General features: G+C 46.6%; 1 protein-coding gene across 6 annotated transcripts in view; it reads right to left on the minus strand.

Annotated features, from left to right (window-relative positions):
• CDK12 (cyclin dependent kinase 12) overlaps positions 1-18,376 on the minus strand; it is a 94,444-nt gene that overhangs the window by 21,143 nt on the left and 54,925 nt on the right. For 4 of the 6 annotated variants that reach the window (XR_013338840.1, XR_013338842.1, XR_013338837.1 and 1 more), the window contains 3 exons: positions 14,100-14,206; positions 13,495-13,638; positions 9,729-9,800 (listed from right to left, as the gene is read on the minus strand). The gene's annotated coding sequence lies outside the window, so the exon portion shown is untranslated. Of the gene's footprint in view, positions 1-2,268; positions 2,352-9,728; positions 9,801-13,494; positions 13,639-14,099; positions 14,207-18,376 lie in introns of all 6 variants that reach the window. The other 2 variants (XR_013338838.1, XR_013338841.1) reach the window with 2 other exon arrangements.

Consider the following 18,376-nt stretch of genomic DNA (forward strand, 5'->3'; position numbering starts at 1 on the left):
TTGCACACACCAATGGCAGCCGAGCCCTGCTCGAGATTTCTCTTAATCTTCCTCCGCCATCCTGCGCTCTTTCCGCAGGCGGTGCTGCGAAGCCGGCAGAGCCCCGCGTCACACCTTACTGCTCTCTGAGATTGCTCCACAGAGAGCTCAAGGAGATGGCAATTCGGCGCTGATGCCGGCTGGCAGCAGTTGGGAGAGGGGAAGAAGGAGAGAGAGGGAGGAGGGGAGGGGGAAAAAGTTGGCACAGATACCAAGTTTTTCCCTAGAGAGCCATGGTGAGGTGGGGTGGCGAGAGAAAAGAGAAAATGACACAGAGAAAAGGAAACAAGGAAAAAGAGGGAGAAAGAGTCAGAGAGAGAAGGAGGATTAAAGTTCTCAGACATTCACATGTAGGCGTCCATAGCCCACCTCAACTCATGACCCTCTAAAGATTACACCACCCAGAGGGAGTCCCCCCCCATGCTACACACCACACACACACACACACACACACACACACACACACACACTCACACACTCCCAGCCAACCTGGAAGTCAAAGCAGCCCAGACATGTTGTGTGTATTCGTGCAAGTGTGTGTGTGTGTGTGTGTGTGTGTGTGTGTGTGTGTATGCCTGTATGTTGTCTCTGTTTTGGATCGCAGTAGAATGCAGTATGTAAATGAGATGGTTATTACCGCAATGTTCATCAAGCTGAGCCGAGAAGACATTAATAGCCTGATGAATATGCATGTGAATTTGTTAATTAAGTTAATTATTCTGCTGAAAATGCATTCGTCTTCCAAGGACATTTTCCCAATGATTTTTACATGCTCTAGCCATTAGTCATGCTATATTTTATCAGGGAAATGAGTTTGCTTAAGTTGTAAAAAAAAAAAAAAAAAAAAATGGAGAGAGAAGAGAAATAGAGAAAGAAAGGAAGAGGGGAAAAAAATGAAAGAGGAAAGAGGAAAATGTGTTGAAGTTGAGAGCAGGAAGGCATCAGAGGCCAGCCTGAAGTTTGAGGCCCAGCTGGGCTTTTGAAGCCTGCCCTCGATTTTTATGGGTATCTCACTCTACAATTTTTTGCCCTTTTTTTTGATGACAAACTTTTTTTTTCCAGTGCCAAATTTCCAACACATTAATTAATTGTTGTAGCCAATTAACTGTAGTTGTGCAAATGAGTTTAGCACTAATTACCATGCAGTGCCTGTAATCACATAAAAAACTTGCTGAGAAAGAGAGAGAAGAGAAAGAAGGAAAGGAAAAGGCAATGGTGGCAGGAGAAAAGGGGACCTGGGATAGAAGGGCAGCCAAGGAAAGGAAATAGTGGTTGGTCCTGAGATTTCCTGGTTAGGAGCCATCTTGGCTTCAAGAAAAAGGAGCTGTCTCCCAGCCACATTCAGGACCTCTGACACTCAGGAAATGTCAGTGGGGGTAAGATTCGGTAAAGAGTGATCTCTCTTTGTCTAAGAACTTACAGCCAAAAGACACAAATTCAGAATGGGTGTCTCTGGATGTTTCAATGATGCAGTGCAGTCCCTATAAATTCTGAAGGCTTCAGAGTTAATCCTCCATGGTTGGAATTACTGGGTAAGGGTGGTAGGTATGACTGGGAGATGTGCCATTACTGATGGGCCAAGGGAGATGGAGAAGAGTGTATGTTCTAGAACCATAAGTACACAGGGAAAATTGTTGAGTCCACAGCCACTGGAATAGGCCAATGGAGCAATGATAATATCAGTTATAAAAGAACCAGTTCCAGTAGGAGGTGGGAAGAGGCAGCCTTTGGCCAGACACAGCTCCCAGGAGAGGAGCCAAACCTTCTCTCCCACAAGCTGGCATCTCTACCACCCATTACGTCTGGGCCAACTCTAGGTTTCCACCTGTCAGCTTCAACCAGTGCCCACAGGCTGAGGGACAGACCAAATGATTTCTCAAACTCCTTCTGATTTAGTTGTCCATGACTTCAGTTGGAGGGGAAAAACAGTTGTAAAGCAAGGACTAAGTGCTATACTGGCATTTTTGCTTGCCCCCTGTATCATGTCCTAGACACTGAGCCTGCCCAATGTGTGTGTGTGTGTGTGTGTGTGTGTGTACATGAATGTGTGCATACACAAATGACCTGTAGCTCCTCCACCTCCACCAAAAGAAAAGTGCTCTGTTGCCCTTACCCCTCCAGAATAGACAGCTCACTCATCATGGCCTCAGTTTCTTCAGACCTCATCAGAGACACATTCAACATCACACTTTCAAGGAGGACCTTAGCCACACATCCTCTCATAGATACCTAGAGGCTTCCTTTCTGACTCCAGGTCCCAGGTCTGTAGGCAGATTGCTCATGGGGTCTATCCACTTCAACCCTGTTCTTCCCTGGCAAAGGGAAAACAATTTCAAAGGCACATGCCATACCGTTTCCTCCTTTATAACAATGCTGCTCTTCTAACCTATGAACCAAAGTTAGCTGTAAGGACCTGTATTGACCCAGGTTGCTCCAATGCTCTTCCTCTGCCTCCAACAACTCTCTTTTGGTTCTGCCCACACCCTCCCTATTCCCAGCAATGTTAATCAAGGTCTGAGAAAACCTAGTGCAGTAGAAAGAGCCCTACTGTCTTGGGTTCCAGGCTCTTCTTTGCCATTTAACATGTGATCATGGGAAAATCATTTACTGTGAGCCTTGATTTTCCTCGTCTATGAAATGAAAATAATAGTGCCATGCCTGAAGGGTTAAAGAAGCTTAGTAATTATGAGTATAAAACAGTCAGCATACCAAGTAAAATGAGCTACTTCATTAATTGGTAGGGAGTACAAAGTGAGAGTACAAAGTGTCCTTTAACAGGTGAATGGTTAAACAAACTGTGGTCCATGGTATACCATGGAACAAACAAAAAGAAAAAACTATGGATACATACAAAAACTTGGCTGGATCTCTAGGGGATTATGGTGAGTGAAAAAGCCAATCCTAAAAAGTTACACAGTGTATGACTCCGTTTTTGAAAGGACAAAATTTCAGTAATGGAGGAGATAAGTGGTTGCTAAGGATTAAGGAGGGTATGAGGTAGGTGTGATTATAAAAGGGCAACATGAGGAATCATTTTGGTGTCGGAACTGTTCAGTGTCTTCACCATAGTGGTAGATATACATATTTATACAGGTAATAAAATTGCACAGAACACACACACACACAAGTAAAACGGGAAAATCTGAATAAGACTGGTGGATTGCATCAATGTCATTATTCTGGTTGTGATACTATAGTTTTTGCAAAATATTATCATTGGATGAAAGTAGGAAAAAATGTGCAAAAGATTGCTGTATTATTTCTTAAAACTGCATGTGAATCAACAATTATCTCAAAAAAAAAAAAAGTCATGATAGATTATTAATGTCTCTGCTAGGTAAAGGAGGGAGAAGGGCTGCCCTTTTGTTTCCATTGCAAAATTCCAAAGAAGATTTTTAAAACATTATTCTCATTAGGGTATATCAATAAAATGATCATAACCATAGGGACGAGGGGATAATCTGTTGACCCATTAATTCTACTTTTTGATATTTACTATAAAAATGCATGAAGGTTTATGTGCTAGGATGTTCATTATGGTATTATTTATAACAGTAAAAATATTTAAATGGTTAAAAATAGGGATGACCTGGGGCACCTGGGTGGCTCAGTCGGTTAAGTGTCCGACTTCAGCTTAGATCATGATCTCACGGTTCGTGGGTTCGAGCCCCACGTCGGGCTCTGTGCTGATGGCTAGCTCGGAGCCCGGAGCCTGTTTCGGATTCTTTGTCTCCCTCTCTCTCTGACCCTCCCCTGCTCACGCTGCCTGTCTCTCTCAGAAATAAATTAAAAAAAAAAAAAACATTAAAAAATAGGGATGACCCTTGTAAATCATGACATATTTAGGTGATGAAATACTCTATAGACTTTAAACATACTTAAAAAGGGTCGCCTGGGTGGCTCAGTTGGTTAAGCATCTGCCTTTCGCTCAGGCCACAAACTCTTGGTTCATGAGTTCAAGCCCCATGTCAGGCTCTGCGCTGACAGTGTAGAACCGCTTGGGATTCTCTCGCTCCCTCTCTCTCTCTGCCCCTCCCCTGCTAGCTGGCTTTCTCTCTCTCAAAATAAATAAACTCAAAAAAATAAATAAAAGAGCTAATGTAGGTAAATATACTAGACAAACTGTAAATTGCCTGGCAAATGCTAAAAGTTGCTATCCTAATGGCTGTTTCTCAGTTTCATCTTAGATGATGAAGCTATACTTCCAGGTAGAACACTGCCTAATGTGCTTCTGGCTTGGAGCATGAGAATGGGAGAGTCTGAGTCAAGGGACTGGGGCTACTTCCTTTCCAGGAGACTGCCACCCCTGCTCTACACCATGAGGACAATCATTGTCCCCAGCATACCCACATTCACATATTTGGTCTATAATTTCAGGGGATTCATGGGGTCTTTGAAGCAACGTCAGCCCTGCTGACTCCATAAACATAATAGATTATTGTATCAACCACTGTGTACTGACTGAGTACCAGGCAGTGTCCTAGGTGTTTTACATATATTATTTCACTAAATACACTCATAACCTTAAGAGGTTGTTTTTCTGAATTTCACGGACAAGGAAACTAGGGCACAGAGAGGTTTAGTGACTTACTAAGGTGGCACAGTTGGTAAATGACAGTGCTAATGCTGGAACCCAAGGCTGCCTGCCTCCCAAACTTGGGATCTAACCACCATATACTCCATTTAGAAGGAGTAAGAAGGAGTGCACTCCCAGAGCTAGTGTAGAAATTGCACCAAGGCCCACATCTGGAGAAGCCACTGAAAAGTAATCCTATTTTTTCAATTCCCCTTGGGTAGGCACAGACTCAAACTCATCTCAGGCAGGAAAAAAAAAACAACCTCTGAATAGGCCCATTCTGAAGTTTTATATCTCATGAGTAAGTTTTTCCCTATGTCTTACTTCTATCTTTTTGCTAAAATCTAATCCCTCTTCAAACTCTCATTTCCAGTGGGGACAGTGAATGTATGACATGGTGCCGTTCCATGAAAGGCCCTAGGTGAGGAGAAGTTGGAGAAGCTTCTCTTTCCCTAGTTCTGTTGAGGCCGTGACTAAGATGTCTCAGTCCTCTTGGTGTCTTGGATTTGATCCAAGGTATCAAACCAAAAGATAAGCAGGAAAAAATGGACCAAGAAGAAGAGCAGAAAAAAGTAGCCTACCCAGACCAAGGAGACCAGCTTGGAGAATGGCTTAGGAGTCTCTTGGGACCTTAGTGCTGGGCTAGGGGTAAAGTTAAGGTGAGCATTTTTTCCCACCAGAGTCAGCAGCCAGGTTTATGTTTGACATCGATCTAGCTGGGGAGTCTTCCCACCATTCCTCATGCTCCAGTCTCTTGTTAGTCTCAATATGATATCTCTACAGAAAGGAGCTGGCTGGGGGTTCTGCTACCTATATTTACTCCTGCCTCAGTACTACCTCAATGTGCTTGCTCAGGATTAGGCAGCCCAACTGGGAGTGCTTAGAGATGACCAGGGAAGAGAATCATCTTGTGAAGAGTGCTAGGATCTCAAGGCTAGGTCCAAAGCTCTTTTCTCTCAACATGAGAGCCAGGAGGGCAACTGGAGCCTGAGTTTGAACATCCCTCCATCCCTCCCTCTCTCCAATCACACCATTCTACCCTGCTGGGGCCTAAGCAGGCCCACTGCTCACTTTGGCCTCCCTTGTGCCCCACTTACCCTATGGACAGGAGAGGGTTAAAGGCATGGTATGGGCAAGCTATAAATTTCCCATCAGTGTGGGGAGAGTAGGACTGTTGGCAGGGAGGGGGTTGGGCTGGGGGGGAGGGGGAGCTGGGAAAAAGCCAGGAGGTTGTCTCTAGGTAACAATAAACACTGCAAGCAAGGAGCAGCTGTTACACTTACTCTCTCTGCATCACAATGCTGAAATAACACTAATAAACCAGTGTGCCCAATGCACAAGCATACACACATTTAGGGCTGGGCCCCACTGCACCCTTAGAGCTGCCCTCTGCCTCAGGTCAGGGCCCGTACTGTCAGTGGACATAGCAGTCTTGGCCTGGCTACCCTTGTGGGGAGTGTGAGCATGAAAGAGTCAGTCTCAGAGTCAGATTGGCATTCTTAGAGTCAGGGGGGTTGCAGAGGCTGGGGATTCTGGGTTCAGATCCTGATGGCATTCACTGGTGCAAAGAGTTCAAATGAGGTAACTCTTGGTTAGGAGTTGGGAGTAGAGTAAAAGAGAGAAAAATGTAGGGAAAAGGCCACTACTTTCCATATCTTCTCAGATTGGAAGGGATGAGTTGGCCAGGAGTGGAGCTAGTAGAAGGGAGATAGAAGAAAAGGGAGGCCAAGGAGAAAGTTTGAGAAAGAAGAGAAGCATGTGGTATTGAGGAGTGATTCTAATATCTCTCCTGGGCCTAAACTCCCTACACCTGCCTACACCCACCTGGTGCACCCAGGCTCCACCTCACAGCACCATATTTATACCAAAGCCAGGTGATGTGTTGGTTCAGTTCAGGACTGAGCTTTATTATGGGTTTTCCAGCAGGGGGCCCTGGGCTCCTGATTCTGCTAGGGAGAGGTTGGGGAGTAGAGATGGTCCCAGCTCCCTACAGGAAAAACGAAGAGTGGCTGGTCTCTTTCTCCAACCAAAACCATCTCTGTATCTCCAGAAGCAGCCCAGCAGAGAGTCCCTCAACCCAGCTGGAGAGCAAAGCCTCCAGCTTTGAAATAGGCAAATGAATTTCGCTGTCAGAGAATTCTCCTCCTCTTAGCCCATCCTTCACTGAGGTTAGAGGGAAGGTATTATTATCTGGATACACTAGTATCAAAGATCTCTGTTTCCCTTTGCTGAAACAAGGAGGTCCCTGGGACTGTGGTCAGAGGCATGAATGGCTCCCCTGGTCTATCTTCTGGCTGCTTTCTGCTGACGTGATCTCAAACACAATATCCTATCATCCCCCTGATTCAGAAAGATGGAGTGGACACACATTACCCACCTGGCCTATAATAGAAAAAGGAATCCGCACCTTTGAAGATCTATGGTGTCTGTTTCCAGGGAAGAGAGAACTGAGACCAAGTGGCAATCCTTCTAGGGAGGAGTGGCTGTGTCGGCCTGCACATGTGAATGCCCAGTACCTTCTGTGCAACCAAAGGATATAATAGTATACTACTAGCCTAGCCTCTTGTATCCTTTCCTCACTGGAAAGCCTCTCTGTGGGAATGCTCAGCCCTCCCTGATCTTTTCTCTCCCATTTCCCTCCATTCTTTAGTAGCTGGGGCTTTTCCTTGCCCCACAATCCAGATGAGAGACCTTTCTCTATACAGCTCAGAGTGGGGGAGAATTGGGGCAAAAGAGAGCTCTAACAAGCCTGGAGCCTCTTCCCCTCTGTTGTTTTCATGAGCTTCTCCCATTGCTATGAGTCACCAGAACCTTGAGCTCAGCTGAGCTGCCAGCAGCCTTCTCCCTCCTTACCCTGCAGCAAGGCAGATATGTACCTAAAGGGCCCCAAGCCCACCATCTTCCTACTCACAGGGCCATAGCCTTCTCTTTCATCCCTAGGAATCTGTAACACAGACACACTGAGGTGAGTGAGCAAAGAAGTGTGAGAGACCTCAGCATGTGCTCTGTGCTACAGCAGAGCTGGCTGTCCGCATGGCAGAGCAGGATCACCATCCAGAAGAGTTGGCACATGTGGCACAGAACCTTGTCAGCATGTGAGAGGGGGTGCAGGACAGGATAGGTTAAGGAAGCTGTTTCAAGAGCAGGCATCTCTTCCTGGCTCCCTCTCTGGTCACTATTTCTTCCCCTTCGCTTCTCTCCCTGGGTGCTGATGGACATCACGGCATTGCCGCCTCTGAGAGGCCTTCCTCCCCCTCCCCCATGGCTTTGAGAGCTAGAGAGGGGCTGTAACAACCTTTGAGGTGTCAGGTGGGAGGTTCAGACATCTAGATGTCTTACCAACCCATGGGACACACTGAGGGAGAAGGAGGAAAGGTGGAATCCTATCAGAGTAAAAGCAAAACCCTGGGCTAATACTGAGCTCGTTTTCCTCCAAAGTGCAGGGGATTCTGAATGCTGTTACCTCTGCCTCCCACTTACTTCAAGTCTACTCCTCTTTCCCAGCAAAGACTCAGCGTGGCCTCTAGACTCCAGGCTCTGAATCTGGGGCTGTAGATCTGGCACCCCTGCCTAAACCTTGGGAGTGTAAGGCAGGACTGATGGGGAGTGTGGGGATGAAAGCTTCATCCTTAGAGAAACATCCAGAATCTAGATTGAATGCTTTCAGGGCCTTTTAGACCCTCCAATATGCTTCCAATATTGGACCAGGGCTGTACAAGGGTTGAGAAAGGGCCTACCAAAAGCCTGACACCCTTTCTCCTCCTCCTTTGCTGTTCTCCACTGCTCTGTGTTTCAAAAGAGAAACAGCAGCTCTGTAAACAGGAGCCTTTAATAAATCTCATGAATAATATTCAATATGAACGCCACCCTTCTAGGTTAGGCAGCCAGCCCCACAGATGGGACTGTAGGCCTTAGTTCCCAAATTTCCCCTCTCTGTCTTCTCCCTGACTTTCCCAGACAAGAGAATTGTCCTTTTCAATTCCCTGGCACAGTTCTCCCAGCTCTCACTACTACAGACCTTGGAAGTAGAAGAAGAGCTAGATGGATTCTTTCCAGACTGCCTTGGGGGGATGCGAAGGGTCCTTTTCACTTATTGTTTATAGAGAAGCCAGAGAATCAGAGAACCAAGGAGAAAACCCTGAAGGTCTACAGATAAGGCGGGTGAGTGTGGGGCACTTAGTGCTCTTCCTCAGGGATTCTGGAGATATAAAATGGGACACTAAGATAGAGAAGACAATTCTCGGCGTGAGGGAAGGGTGTTGGGGGTTTGGAGACTGTGAGGAAGTTTCTATTCATGCTGCTTTCCAAGATCTCCCACCCTTGCCCTGACTCCAAATTAGTCTCCTGAAGCACAGAACAAAGGATCATGAATTTTTTGAGGAAGGAAGAATATGCCAGGAAATGCCACTTCTGGCCACCTGGTGGAAAAGCCCCTTTTCTCCTTCATTCTTTCCCTCCTTAACCCTAGTATCTGAACAGTAAAGGAAGGAGGGAGCAGGGTATGGTGGACAGTTCGAAACGTGCTCTAACCTTCTCTCCACTGTGCACCAACACCACACAAAGCCAGATAGGGCTTGACTAAGTGCTCTGGGGCCATGACACTGCATGAAATGCAGGGCCATTTGTGACTTGGCTTCCAGATCCTTGAGTTTTAACCCTGTCTCTGTTTTAGGTTAGACATGGGACAGGAGATATAATGCTACTCTCTACATTTCTGGGCATAATTTTGTGTACTAGTTGATACTGTGACAGGGAAATTTGTGATAAAATCTAAAAAAAAAAAAAAGATCAATATTTAGTCACCTTTGGGAGATTTATTTTTTTGATAAGGAACTGGGATAGTTGGTACGTTCCCTGTGGACTTATAGAGTACAGTAAAATCCCATGAGAGTGATGGACTCTTGGAGATCTGTCTGCTTGGGAGCAAGGGAGTGGATGAGGTGACCTCTGGACCTGTACAAGAGAAATGTTCCCTCAATCCTGCACCTGCCTAACTCCCTTTAGTTGCTCCTAAGACGTGGAGGCCAGAGATAAGAGACTCCAATAATAATTTTGCCAACTCTCTTCCTCTGACACTCTTCCCCACACTCTACCTAGCTGCCTACCTACCTACCTTTCCCTGTGTTCCCTGGAACTCTCCAAATCCAGGAACTGATTTCTCCTCTCTCAGTCTCCATTTCCGCATCTGTAAAGTGAAAGGTTTGGCGAAATGAGCTCCAAGTTCCCTTCCTTGCAGCAGTATGGTCCTATGAGCCACACCCCAATGGCACCAGGACTCAAGTAACATCCATGGCAGTTCTCTTATGTCTAAACATACAGAGGTATCTCTGAACTCTCTCACCTGGTTCTGTGGTTCCTCTCTCTTGCCTTCTCTCTTCAAGGACCTCAAAGTTCTGTCCCTACTTTCCTTTCACAGTTTGACATCACTCACTGGGACAAGCCCAACTGGACAAAATCCCAGGAGCAAGAAAATAGCCTTACCTAGTAACCTGGCTGCAATTCTGCGCCTCAGACCCAAGTCAACTGGTACAATTCTATGCTTTCTGGAGGTCCTAGCAGTTGGGGGGAAATCCTGACAACTCTCCCTAGGACCTCCCCTCCTCCTCCACCTCACTATTCTCCATGCCAGAACGCAAAGTGGCCAGTGATTGATGGGCCTGGGTTCCCGGTAACCGCACCCAGTGGCCCAATCCTCTTCCCTTACCCAATCCCTCCCCTGTCTCTATTCAGAGATCAGATTGTCTCATGTTGGTCCCTGAGGTCCCATTAATTAAAAATACATCCAATTAAATGGCAGGTGAAAACGTGCTATTGGAGCTCTCCACCCCCCTGCCCCAGCTTGGTCTCCCCCCCCCCCCTTTAAGGCTNAGAGAGAGAGAGCAAGAGAGAGAGAGGAAGAAAGAGAGAGAGAGAAGAGGAAGACATAGGGGGGGGAGAATGAAGGGGGGGTGCTATTTGAACCTCTGCCAGGGTAGCATGTGCCAGCCTGGGAGGGTGGCACTGTGCCCTGGTGTCTAATTTCTGGAGGTGTGAGTAGGTTCAGTCAGCTGGGTACCCACCTCCATTTCCCTTAAAGGGGCAGAGGGAAGTCAAAGGGTGTGGCTAGCTGTACTGCCCTCCTTCTAGGCTCGGTGGGTGCAGGGCAGAAGTGTAAATGGTAGAGGGCCCTTAGGACAGGGTGTGATGTTCAGAGGTTGGGAGAGTCTTAGGTCTCCATCCTTGGCATATCCCTGCTCTTCCCCAACCTGCAAAGAAGATAATGAGAAGCCGGCTGGGACCCAGGTGGCATGGCATGGCGATGCTCCCAAGCCAGGCTGTGCCTATCCCTACCCACAGGAAAGCTGAGGAAAAAATCAGAGGGAGGGAGGAAGGACAGAGTCATAATTTGGGTAGAAGCAGATGGGTCAGATAGGATAAAATATACAAGGATGGCTGTTTGTCTGAGCACCACAACATCCAGCACTTTCTAGGTAAGAGGGTCTTGGAAGGACCAGTCCTATTTGCCCCTTTTCTAGTCAAAATGGAGCAGCAGTAGTGTGAAGTCACCTCAACCTGGCTGCCTGGCAGGCTGCGAACAGGCTATCTCCCCTGACAAGCACCGGTCACTCATTCTCCTCCACACTTACAGTGTCCCCAGCATTTTGTTCCGTAAAGCATCTGCTCCACCCTCTGCCCTTTGGAAAGCCCTCTGGCCCCAAGCAATGCAAAGCTAATGGGCACCGAGAGCTGTTGGAAGAGGAGCTAGGAAAGAAGGGATGAGTAAGGGTGGTGCTCAGAATCCAGGCACCAGTGGGGGTGTCTGCCAACCCAGGGCCCCCGCCTGGCCTCCTTGGCAGCCTCAGTACCTCCTCACTTCACTTTAACGCTAATTGGAGATTTTAATCTGCGCTGCTGCTCTGCTCGGGGTGCTGGGGGGAGTGCCAGCTGTGCAGTAATTCCAGCAGCACCGACTGTTTAATCAAGCTGTCCTCCTGGGGAGGGGCCCTCGGGCATGGGGGTAGGAGGGAGGAGGAGAACCTCTGTCATCTCCCTTAGCCTGTTCAGCCTGGAAGGGCTTCATGGAGACTGAGGACCAATTGTGGGATACCTCACCCCCATGGGGTGTCATCACCACTTGGATCGTCGGCAGAACCATTATACTGCAAGGGGTCAGTTTGAAGCTCAAAGGCCAAAGCAGCCCTCCCCCAATCTGGCTTTCTGAAACCTTTTTTGGGGTGTCCTGGGTATCCTCTGGCCACTCAAGTTGCAAACCTCCACTGGATCATCTTGAGTTCTGCAAGTCTGTGCTGGGGAGGTGATGGGGGCACAGAAAGCTGAACTTTCCCCCTCTCACAGTCCCCTCCCTCACATTCCATTAAAAAAGATACTTCTTTTTAAAAAAAAAAATTTTTTTTTAATGTTTTATTTATTTCTGAGAGAGCGAGAGAGACAGAGCGTGAGCAGGGCAGGGTCAGAGAAAGAGGGAGATACAGAATCTGAAACAGGCTCCAGGCTCTGAGTTAGCTGTTAGCACAGAGCCCGACACGGGGCTCGAACCCACAAACCGCGAGATCATGCCCTGAGCCGAAGTCAGGCGCCCCCAAAGATACTTCTCTTACAACAATTGTGAGAGATTTTTTTTCTCTGAAAATCACAGGCGCCCCCGCCCTCTGGACTAGAAAGTGACTGTGTAAGAGGCTGGGAGACAGTGGGGTGGACAGCTGAAACCTGCTACCCTCGAGGGAGAAAAGCATCTAGGCAAGAAGTTTGGTGCGTGAAGCTAGGGGGCTTCTGGCATTTGGCTGGAAACATAGACTTGTCAGGCTACTAGGATGGAACAGTCAGGGTCTCAGGCCATTTTTAAGGAAGAGCAAGTGATTCTAATTATTCTACTGGCTTCTTGGGGCCTAGCTCTCAGACTCTCTGATCCCTATCTTGGGGAAAGAATGCCCTGTCACCCAAACTCTGTCTGCTAAGGGGCAGGAGTTTTAATTGGTCAGCAGCACCCTCGTGTGGCGGAAACCAGGACTGCAGCTGCCCAAGTAGCCCAGCAGCTGTGAGGGATCAGACATCCAGGTTGACATTTGGTGGGCAGAATTATAAATGTTGGTGCTCTCTGATTCATCAAGGTACCCATGTATACTTACTGCTTGACCACTTCTGTGGACATTTTCTGCTTTCCTATCCTTCCATCTATGGCATCCTCCAACTCAAGGCATGTGACCAGTGGGGGAAGCACCTTACTCAGAGCAGGCACTTATTAGAGCTGCTTGTGGTCTGGCTTGCAGGGGTGAAAGAGGCACTGCTGAGAGAGGAGGCTTAAGAGCAAAGGGTAAGCTGATGTCACATCTGATAGCAGAAGAAGCTCTGGCACCCTGCCAACTTTTTACAGGTGCCAGACAAGAGGTGCCACCTGAACTCCAGAGACTATCACCTAGTGGTGGGTTTCTGCTGTACAGAAATCCATTCTTACTCCCTAGGGAGGTCTGGGAATGAACAGGGACAGATTCTCAGAGCCTGAGATCCTTGTCCTTGAGAGCAGACACCAGATAAATACCTTTCCCTCAAAAGATCCAGGTATTCTCTAAGGATGCCAGGTTACTGGGCAGAATGTACATCTGGGGCTTTAGACTTCTGGCCCCAAGAGAGATGCTGCCTGTCATTGTACCTTCACCCTCCAGTGTGAAATCTCATCTGTTTACTGGCCCCTTCTTCCCACATCCACTAAAAGGGGGAAATGGTTCTGTACTGTAGAAAAGAGACAGATATTTAACATCAGCAAGATCTTGCTAACAACTAAAGCTGAAAAGTCACAAGGCAGAGAACATCAGAGAGAAATACTCCCAGAGAGAAATATGACCTTGTTTGGGATTGATGGGTAGAGAGAGGATCACACCTACCTGGCAGCAAGAAGGGTGGGGGTGGGCACTAGAAGCTGATGACCCGTCTGGTTCTGGGCAATGAAGATGGAGAGAAGCAGGCTTGTAGGCCTCTACTTCTGGTGCTTTGCACAATGTCTGCACAGGTGGGAGCTCCCATCAAACCTGGAAAGGAGGTATAGAAGCTGATGAGAAGTAGTAAAAAGGCACAGTATGCCCAATCCTGACTCAAAAGGGAGAGAAAATAGCTTCTTGGGGAAGAAGGCAGGGCTGTGCCCGTGTGTGTGTGCACACTTGGTGGGTGAGTGGGGAAAGTGTTGGAGAGGAGAAGATGAGAGTAGTCAACATCACTATTGAAAACCCATTAGCACAGTGGGCCAAAAGGAAAGAAGAGGAAGTGAAATGGCTGTTGGTGCTGATAAGAGAGATACTTACTCTTACCAGGGGGAGCAATTGTCAATGAAAAGGTAGGACACCATAATAGGGTCAAATAAAAAGCTAGGGAAACACCCCTCGAGTCTTTGGGAATAAGAAACTTCCCTGAGATCTAGTTATATGGGGGAAGGGGGTTGAGGGAAATCCTTTACAAAAGCAATCCTGCAGCCTGATTGGCCTTAGGTCCCTACCTGCTTTAGAGTCTAAGAAAGAGACTGAATGTGTCAGGGCTCCAGATGCCAGGTGACTGATGGACTTCACCGAACTCTTCAAGGGCCATTCTTCCTGCTGCTGCTACCTGTAAAGGAAAATGACAGGTTACATTAGACATGAGACAAGGGACTAGACACCAAAAAGAAATATGGCCTTCGTAGGTAACAGTGATGGTGATGATCACCACTCTTCCGATTCCCTCAAACCTGAATTCAAAAAGCCCAGAAGGATTAAGATGAACCGTAAGTATGCTTCCAGAGAGAGTTATAACTGTTCTAAGATGCCTACCTCCAGGGAACTAGCTCCCAGTCTGATAAAGTAAAAAAAAAAAGTTCCTATAATTAAGAAGTTAAGTTAGGAATTCAACTGAATTAGAAGCTGTGAAACCCAGAATTATAAAGGGTGATGAAAGTTCAAGGTTAATGCCAAGTTAATGCAAGAAGGTGACTCAAGAGGAGGCCATCTAATTTTAGATCAGATCATCAACTTGTATTCAAGGCTCACTTGTCCAAAACAGCTTCTTCAATAAAGGACTGGGAGGCAGGGGCACCTGGGTAGCTCAGTCAGTTAAGCATCTGACTCTTGACTTCAGCTCAGGTCATGATCTCACGGTTTGTGGGATCAAACCCTGCTGTGTACCAACAGCTTGGAGCCTGCTTTATTCTTTCTCTCCTTTGCTCTCTTCCCCTCCCCCACTCATTCTCTCTCTCAAAAATAATAAAAACAAATAAACTTAAAAAAAAAAAAAGGCTTGCAGGCAAATAAACAAGAAAGTCCTATGAGACAGAAAGGAGGTTTGTGAGCAGACTTGATGCAATTTGGACAATAAGGTCTGTCATACACATTCCCTATGTAGGGAGGAATCTGTATGGGCACCAGCTTCACGTTCCCCCTATATTATCAATTGGGGTGTGATGGAGAAAATGTAGTTATGTATTGGGATCTGTTTCTTTGTCATTGGCAGACAGTGTTCATTTTGCAGATCCTCTGCACCTCAGACCTAGATTCATAACTCTATCTCTATGCTGCCCAATGGTACCTTTCTCCCTCCAAGATTGTGATTCCAGCTCAGGGACCCTAGCATTTTCCTCTATGCACATCATTGGCTCCCAGACTCGTATGTTCAGAAAATAAGCACTGAAAAGGACTGCAGATACATCTCGTAAGGGTTCCAAAGAGGGGTCATCTCAGCCCTGAGCGAGAGGATTTCAAGACCTGTTGTGTATGTCAGTTCATTGAGCACAGTATTGAGGGCTTAGGTCACAATGCAGCAACACACCACCTTCCTTCCGCCTCCTCAAAGGAGAAAACCAACAACTCAAAACTAATAAGGGAGAGGAGTAGAAGGTGCCCCCTCCAACCCCTTTTCCCTGTAATCTCAGAGAATATCTCATTTTACTCAGAGTTCTATAATCCCTTCTCTTGTTCAGAGACTCCCCTTAGTTTCCCAGTGAGATGTGTTTTCTTTCTCTTTTCCTTCTGATTTTGCTTTTCTACAGCTGTTACTGTAATACAAAGGAGCCAGAGTTGAGATTTAGGGTAAATTCCTGCTCTCCAAACCCCAGAGATGATGGCAAAGTGCTCCTCGAACTTGGGGGTAACTCTGAGGGCATGAAGATCTTTGGCTATGGCTGCCACTTGCTTCCCAATCAATCAGAGCTCCTGACTAAATAAAAATTACACTTTTACAATTTGCATATCATGGAAAGATTAGTCTTTGAGGTAGAAACTATCATGCTTCACAGTTTCTCTACTAGTGTTTTCAAATATACCTTTCTCCTTCAATCTGTCCCTCCTGCCTCAAAACCCCACAGCCCTTAGCTTCCTTCCCTGAGGAAGCTCATTGTTCTCAGGAGTTGGCAATCTTAAGGCTGGGGGCTCTATACTCCAGTAGGTTAAGATTATGGCCTCTTGGATTCCAGTGTTGGCTGGCTGCCACCTCACTGTGAGACAGTGGGCAAGGTACTTCCCTTCCCCAAACCTGTTTCCCTACTCTATACACCGAAAGAGTGAATTAGGTGATCTGTAGGGTCCCTTTCTAGCTCTGGCCATCTATGATTCTTTGAGGAAAGAGACACTTCCTTTTGTCAGGAAGTGAGACATTTCTGCCCTTCACACCTTCTCTTTGGGCCACTGCGGAAGCTCCCTTATAGATGCCTGCCTTTCTCATGTTGGCATAACCAAAGGGATAAATGAAGGAGTTCCAGGAAGAGGCCTTCTCTTAAGTGCCAAACTCCTTCTATTATAAAGAAATGTTGAGGAGGTGATGTAAATCTAGTCCTAAATCTTGACAAAGAGAAGAGTCAAGGCAGGTATGGGAAAAGAAAGAGTGTGATAAGTCTCCCCCTCGTCCCCCAACCTCGCAACATACAACTTAGACTGTCTGAGCACACACTTGGCTTTGCCCTAGGGAGGACCATGTATCAAATACAACTGTATGTGGATGGAAGAAGAAAACAAGGACATGTGTAAACACATCCAGAGCATTGACACAAATGTCCAATCAGCGCAAATACACTCACTACTGTTCCATCCTACATTAGGCCCACACGTCCTTATAAGAAGCTATGGTGAATGGGGGCGGGGGGGGCACCACATCCCAGTCTTCCCCCTCCCCAAAGTCAGAAAGGAAGAGACAGTGAGACAGGAGCTACTTGGCTTCCTATAAATTGTTTTGTCCTTCCTCACAGCTGCAATCAGAAGCTAAGGGCTCCCGCAGGCCTTGTTCTGATCTGCTGCAGGCGATGGAGGGTTTTTGAAACGGAGAGGACTTGGCTGCGGCCCCGTTTCAGCTGCCATTGGGGCTGGCTAATGGGCTCATTCGGGAAGACCCCCGCCTGCTGCACTAAAGAGTCCCCCGCGGACCCCCTCCCAATCCCAACCCAATTAATAAATGGGGGCTCCCACTTTATGGCTTTGGGAGCAGGAACCAGAGATACAAATGACCCCCAGGGAGGGACAGAAAAAGGCCTTCCAAGAAACAAGCCAGAGAATTGTGCATCCACAGGCATACGCTGCCACAGGCTAGTCATATCCCATTTTCAAAGCATTAAAGGGGAAGAAACTGGTAAGAAACAAACTAACAAACAAACAAACAAAAAAAATCACCTGTATTTTCTTTCCTAGATCTGGAGAGGGACAGCATTCTTGAAGTCTGTGGGAACACCCCAGCAATAAACTCTCTTTTGAAAAGGGCAGGTGCTCATCTGGGCACACAGCACATATTTCACTATTTTCTAGGAGCACCGTCCCCTCTTAGATTCTGCAATACTGAACAAAGACACATCCCATCACTTAGTTAATGAAGTACACTTCCTACTTCTTAAAAACAAAGCAGCTACCTTTTTCCAAGCTCCCGTCACCGTCAATAGGATAAATATGTCGGGTCATATCTCCTCTCACATCCAAACTATCATCAAGCCTGACTAATTTCTAGGGACCCCCTCCCTTTCTTCTCATTCTCTAGTCCCACTCTAGTGCAGGCTCTCAGATAAAAACCAAAATATCCCAGCACACTTTCTTGCTTCCTTGACCCAGTACAGCTGTGAAAGTCCTCAACGTCATATTCATCCCCACCATGCTCTGCTCCCCATTAATGCTTACCAAATCAAATCCAAATTCCTTATTTCGGCCGACAAAACTGCTTCTCCTAATATTCCCTTCCCTTACCACACTAATCCATTCACAGACTTCTGCACACAATACACACAAACTTTCTTCTGTGAGTTTTCTTCATCTGAACACCTTCTCTTCCGTTCCCGTCTTCATTACCTTCAAAGAATATTTTCTGGCTAACTCCATTTTTTAAAAATTATTTCTTGGCTATGGCTACTTCTGTACTGTTAGTATTTTATCTTATAGCCTGCATTCATGATGTGCTGACTTATAAACATTGATTCCTTACTTTCCACTCAAGTATAAGACTCATCTCACTAGATCCAGAAACCTCCTAAAAAAGTGAGGCCCTCCCTTAATCTCCCCCAGAAGTTGTTCTGTACTCTGGACAATGACTCAGCTAATGATATTACTGCTCCCCACTGAAGCAGCCTTCATGGTATAACTCTTGGGATAGCATATCAAACAACTATGAGGAACAAAATCTTATTCTCAATAGCAATGTCCTCTCAACATTGAACTTGGCACTAAGTCTTTCCAAAATTATAAATTGTTTCATGATTTCAAAATGTGTTACAAAACAAAAACCCAAAAACAAGCATGGTCATCAAAGGCATTTGTTTATCTCCTTGATTCCTGG

Source organism: Crocuta crocuta, unplaced genomic scaffold, assembly GCF_008692635.1.
Source record: "Crocuta crocuta isolate KB4526 unplaced genomic scaffold, BGI_CrCroc_1.0 scaffold68, whole genome shotgun sequence".
Classification (NCBI taxonomy): Eukaryota; Metazoa; Chordata; class Mammalia; order Carnivora; family Hyaenidae; genus Crocuta; species Crocuta crocuta.